Here is a 6965-nt window from a genome sequence, read left to right on the forward strand (position 1 = left end):
ATTAAACATTTATTACTTTTCTACAAAAGTAATGATATCAGAGAATAGTACAAATTGAGAATAACAATTAAAAAAAATATAAAATTTAATTTTTTTATTATTATACATATATGTTAATATAATTGATATACATAGAATTCTCTCATAAGGTATAATTTCTGAGAAACAGAATTTTTCAAAGCATCAAGATATCAATAAATATGATATAATTGAAATAATTAAAATAGTAATAAAATTTAATGCAAGAAAATTTAATGCTGCTATATGAAATTATTTCTATATATTTTGATTGGTATCTGCATTTAATTTGGATTTTAATGTTTTATCTGGAAAAATACAGTACCTGGAAAGATAAATATATTATTCTTATTATTTATTATTATTTTATTTAATTCTTGCCTTGCGGCTTCGGATGGCTTCCAGTATACATTATTTATTCATTACATTCATTAGACAATTAGATATTTAAACATTTATAACATTGTAACTTTGTAACTTTAACTATAAAGAATTGACACATTGAATCTTGTTACTTTAAAACTTTAAAACTAAAAACTTTAAACTTTAAGAAATCTGAAATCAAAAAATTCAAAATTTTACACCTAGAAATTTATATGCTTAAAACTTAAAACTAAAAACATAAAACATAAAACTTAAAACATAAAGCATAAAGCATAAAACGTAAAACATAGAACATAAAACAAAACATAAACATTCAATTGTTAAAAGATTAAAACTCTAAATACTTTAAAACCTTAAGGGGATCCTCAAAGGTCTGTTTTACGGATAAAAACGAAGTATGAGTTCAAGTACTAATCTTTTTATTGGCTAAACGGAATGAAAAATTCTTTTCTAGAATTAAAGTACTCATAATAACGATGTGCGGGCGCTATAATTTAATGCAAAAAAACCCAAAAAGTTAAATAATTACAGTTTTTTTATCGGCCTCTTGCATCAGGTTGATCAAATTTCAATCTTCAATACGTAGTCTGATATGGACTTTAGAGACATCCTGACTAACAATAAAAACGACATAAAATAAAAATTATTATCCAAAAATTTTTTCGGATAAAATTTTTCCGGCCATCCTATAATTTTTTAATGTATATTTTATTAATCAAACATTTATTACTTTTCTACAAAAGTAATGATATCAGAGAATAGTACAAATTGAGAATAACAATTAAAAAAAATATAAAATTTAATTTTTTTATTATTATACATATATGTTAATATAATTGATATACATAGAATTCTCTCATAAGGTATAATTTCTGAGAAACAGAATTTTTCAAAGCATCAAGATATCAATAAATATGATATAATTGAAATAATTAAAATAGTAATAAAATTTAATGCAAGAAAATTTAACGGAATGAAAAATTCTTTTCTAGAATTAAAGTACTCATAATAACGATGTGCGGGCGCTATAATTTAATGCAAAAAAACCCAAAAAGTTAAATAATTACAGTTTTTTTATCGGCCTCTTGCATCAGGTCGTAACAATACTTATTTAATATAACTCTCTACACGTAAATAAATAAAATTATTTATTTTTATTTTATATAGCATAAATGATATAATAACTATATTTTATATAGCATAAATGACATAAATATACAATAAAAGTTATTTTCTTTTTTTATTTCACTATATATAGTTAATACAATAAAACAAGAATAGAATGAATAAAAGTCGAACAAATAAAAGATTATAATAATGGGAATGAAAGAATACAATAAAGAACAAGCAGAGAAAGAGAGAGAGAGAACGAATGAGGAGCAAGCGAGATAGCTAACATGAAAGACTTCCGAAGTTTCGCTCGCGAGGCTCGCTTTATCTATAAGCTCTCGCGTTATATGATATATCGTTACTGTAAAATTTTTGTTTTTCGCGCTTATTGATCCGAAAATAATTACAATGAATTAATGATATTTTACCGATTAAAATGATACCAAACACGATATAAATCGGGTAATTTTTAATCAATTATGTAATTAAAATTATGACTACTTATTTCATTAGAAATAATCCGATTTATCTCATATTTAGTGTCATTTTAATCGCAAAAATGTTATTAATCCATTACAATTATTTTCAAATATATAAATTCTTGCTCTCGCTTTTGTCGATTCTTCAGCATCGGGGATCTTTCCTTATGTACAAAATATAAACATTTTATAAAATAAAAACTGAAACTTACATTTTAGATTTTATTAGTATGAATATAAATATAATGGATTAATGAGATTCTTGCGATTAAAATGATACCAAACATGGCATAAATTGGATTATTTTTAATCAAGTATGTATTATGTAATTATGATTACTTATTACTTATTAAGAGTCTAGCGCGGTAAATGATGCGCGAATTCATGTTTATATATGTTTCTTGTTTATTATGATATTGAACGTTTTGGTCCTAAATTTGGACCATCCTCAGCAAATAGTGACCGGTTGATGATTTAATGTGCATCTGTTCGTAACCCTCAGTAATCATGTGTATGAGTAGTGAGCCTCCTCCGGTTCCTTCCGGTTTAAATTTAAATTATTATATAGTATAAATTAAATTTAGTTAAAGAGTTAATATAATAAAAAATAGGAGATAAATACATATGTCGACTAGAAGACCGCCAAGGTTTACTCACATCGCTCACTGTTTTCAATATGATGAAGTCTACAATTACACAATTCGGCATGCGTTTGCAACTTTCCATATAAAGCGAGGTTTATATGTTGACAAGAAATTTCTGACATATGCAGAAAATTGCCCAGGTGCCCAGTTGTCCAAACTTGTTGGTTTCTTAAACGTATTTAATGTTTTATAATCATCAAACACCAATAAAAAACGTTTTGATAAGAATTTTTTTGAAATTATAATTTAATAAACATATTTTTCACATTTCTTCAGATAAAAAAATTTATTTTGCTTCCTCATAGAAAAAGCTTTGTTTTCGTGATAAAAATTTTTTTTCGAGTTTTTGTTGAGCGCAGTGTGCTATCGTACGGCAGGGCGAAGAAGGCAAAAAAAGAAACTTTATTCGGTCATAAACAGGAAGTCAGTGCAGAATGAATGTACAGCAAAAAAGACCTTAGCAATCGAACCTAAGAAAACATACATCACTTAGAGTCGACACTTAGCAATCGTAAAGTATGAAGCGCCCTCTATAGCCGCCATCTTTCTATTAACACCCTCACCCATTAAAATATTAAACAAACCTAACAGTAATGATTAAATTAACTTTACTCTAAATAACTAACATTCTAAAATGACTCAATATACAAAAATTAACTTAAAGGAGTTACACAACGGTTTGTCAACGTTTAATTTTTAATGCCCATTTCACGAAAATTATTCTTTGGACCAGATACAGCCTTCGTGAGACTGTCAGCTACCATCTCGTCTGTTGGTATATATTCCAAGTCAATCGTACCATCCGCCAATTTATCTCGAATATAGTGATGACGGACATCAATATGTTTTGATCGTGCTCTGAATCCTTCTGTCTTAGCCAAGGCTAATGCGCTTTGATTATCACATCCAATTTTTATTGTTGTCGCTTCTAAATCCGAATCCAACTCTCGTCCGAGACTTTTTAGCCAGATCGCTTCTTGTACAGTAGATGAAAGTGCCAAGTACTCCGCTTCGGTATTAGATAGTGCCACGGTCTGTTGTTTGCTAAGGTTATATATAAGAAGGGTAAGTTATGAACCCCGATTACCCATAAGGCAATGCAAAGAATCGATGTGAGCCAATACTAGTATACCTTATTTAGCATCTCTTTTCAATAGCAACTGCTCACACATCGATTCTTTGTATTGCATTATGGGTAATCGGGGCTCACTATTTAACCTTCTTATATATAACCTTAACGTTTGCTTGACCATGATAACTTAAAAACATAACCGGTGCACGAATGTCTCTTGTCCACATCTGAAGCCCAGTCTGCATAAAAAAACCGATTAGTTGGCTATTACCTGTTTTATCGTAACGCAACTTCCAGTCCATAGTCCCCTTCAGATATTGGAAGATCCTTTTCACTGTCGTCCAGTGAGTTTTGCCAAAATTTGAATTGAACCGACTCACGTCGTTCACTGCAAATGCTATGTCCGACCCCTTGTGCCAGATATAATAAGGAGACCACTGCCTCTTGATACGAGCCATTCTGTAGTTCACGCTGCTCTATCTCATTATTCGCACACATGCTCAATGACAGTTTTTGATTTGGGTCACTTGGTGACTTAGACGGTTTGCTTAATCGCCCATGTTGAATCGCTCCAGAATTTCTCGGATATAATTGGATTGATCCAAACTGATAGATCCATTTTCGTACGTGATGTGTAAACCGATGCAATTTGTTGCTTGCTCCATATTCTTCATCTTGAAGACATTGCTTAATGATGCCTTTAATTTATCTCTGAGTTTAACATGTCTCCAGTAGATAATAATGTCGTCCACATAAATTCCTAATGTTAGGCCGTCGGCGAAGTACACACAAGGATCAGTGCGAGAATTTTCTAACCCAAACGATTTCAATGTACTCTTAAGTCGTTTATTCCATTCTCGACCACTTTGTTTTAACCCGTAGATCGCCTTCTTGAGTCTACACACACGACCGCTGCCGTCGTTAAAACCATCGGGCTGTTCCATGTAGATTTCTTCGGATAGGTTTCCCTGTAGGAACGCAGTGACTGCATCCATCTGATCTATCTTTAATCCATGCTTCATTGCCAACGCCATTAGAAAACGAATGGATGTGTATCTTACAACCGGAGAGTAAGTCTCGTTATAATCAATACCATATTTTTGCGAACACCCTTTCGCAACCAATCTAGCTTTATGGTGTACTACTGTTCTATTCACATCGCGCTTAGTCTTAAACACCCACTTTGATTTAATGGCCTTTCTATTGAATGGAGGTTGCACGAGTTCCCATGTTATGTTTCATTCCCTGCCAATGAGTTCATTTTGTCAGACATGGCCCTTTTCCATATTTTATGATCACTACTGATCATTGCTTCCTCGACGGTTAGTGGATCTCCATCAGAGCCGCAGCTCATGGCTGAATACGTTACATATCCTTCAAATCTTTTAGGTTTAGAAATTCGCGATGACCGATGCACAGTATTGGTTGGTGTCAACGTTTCTTTAAGTAATTGATCTTCATCCTCATGGTTGTCTGCTGAGTGAAATGAATCGTCTTGATCGTCATTGTCTTCTTCTACGGTACCCTTGCAACTGTTAACTTCAAAACTTTTAGGTTTAGGAATTCGCGATGACCGATGCACAGTATTAGTTGGTGTCAACGTTTCTTTAAGTAATTGATCTTCGTCCTCATGGTTGCTTGCTGAGTGAAATGAATCGTCTTGATCGTCATTGTCTTCTTCTACGGTACCCTTGGAACTGTTAACTTCGTCGGTTGATACTTCCGTCACTGAATCGAGATTGTCGTAGCCGTTCATTATAACCACCGACTTTGAAGTGTCCTCAAGAAATTTTACGTCACGAGCAATCACAATCTTCTTGTCATCTGGGTTGATGCATCGGAATCCCTTCGCATTATCGGCAAAACCAACGAAAAACATTTTTTGTAATTTCGGGTCCCATTTGAGCCGCTTTTGTTTTGGAATATGCACCATTACAGGTGATCCGAATATACGCACATTGCCGACGTCTACTTTTTTGCCCATCCAGGCTTCCTCTGGCGTTTGATTATTCAGAACCAAGCTTGCAGATCGGTTTATAATATAGACTGCTATATTTACAGCTTCGGCCCAATGTGACTTCTCTAGTCCAGCGTTAAAAAGCATACATTTAGCACGTTCGACGATTGTGTTCGCCCTCTCGGCAATCCTATTTTGCTCAGGGGTGTATAGAACCGAATGCTGATGTTGAATATCAAACCTGCGACAGAATTCCTCTAGCCTTTGGGTAAAATATTCAGTCCCATTATCCGTTTGTATGACTTTGATTTTGCGCTCAGTCTGATTTTCAACCAATGCCTTGAATTCTTCAAATTTGGATGAAACCTCCGATTTGCACCTCAAAAAATAGACAAAAATTTTATGTGAGTAGTCGTCTATGAAAGTCAAGAAATACCTTGCCCTTCCTATTGATGGTGTCTCCATCGGCCCGCATAAGTCCGAGTGGATTATGTCGAGAATGTTGCCTGCTCGCTTGTTAGAAGGTTGAAAAAACGATCTAGTCTGTTTCGCCCTCATACACACCTCACATCGTTTAATATCCTCATATGCGTTTGAAAATTTGATACCATTAACTAGCCCATTACCCATTTTGCACAAATCATTGTAATTAATATGACCCATGCGTCGATGCCACATCATTGCGTTTTCGCCGTTGCCAGTTGTCAGAACACATTTCGCATCATCAGTACGAAATCTGTACACTCCATCAATCGGCTTTACATTCATGACTTGCTTGTTATCTTTGCCATAAATGGTGCATCCATTTTCATCGAATACCAGTTTATTTCCAGGGCCTCGATTCTTGAATTCATGCGATTATTTACGTATGCGATTAATGTCGCATGAAAATTTTCGTATGCGATTAGTCGAAGATATTCTTGAACGCTCTGCGAATTGATGTATTCGACCTAAGCGTATGCGAAATCCAGAACATGGTTGCCAAATATTCAGAATGTAAACGAACCAATGAAATAAGTGCTTTAGCTATTTCTTGCTAATATCATCGGAAATATGTGAAGTTTTTATAGTTAATACAATTTATTTCATTTTTCGTATATTATTTTTAGCGCATTGTTTTTTGTTTATATGAAATAACTTATAAATTCTCAAAAAATATAAATTTTTCTGTTATAATTTATATAAGCAGTATTATATCAATATAAACAAGGTTTAATTTCTAAGTTATTCATAATATTCATAATCTTTAACGTTTTTTTTTTGTATTTTGATAAACATATGTGTGTGTTCTAAATTATGTT

The sequence above is a fragment of the Formica exsecta genome, unplaced genomic scaffold (assembly GCF_003651465.1).
Source record: "Formica exsecta isolate Colony F162 unplaced genomic scaffold, ASM365146v1 scaffold277, whole genome shotgun sequence".
Classification (NCBI taxonomy): Eukaryota; Metazoa; Arthropoda; class Insecta; order Hymenoptera; family Formicidae; genus Formica; species Formica exsecta.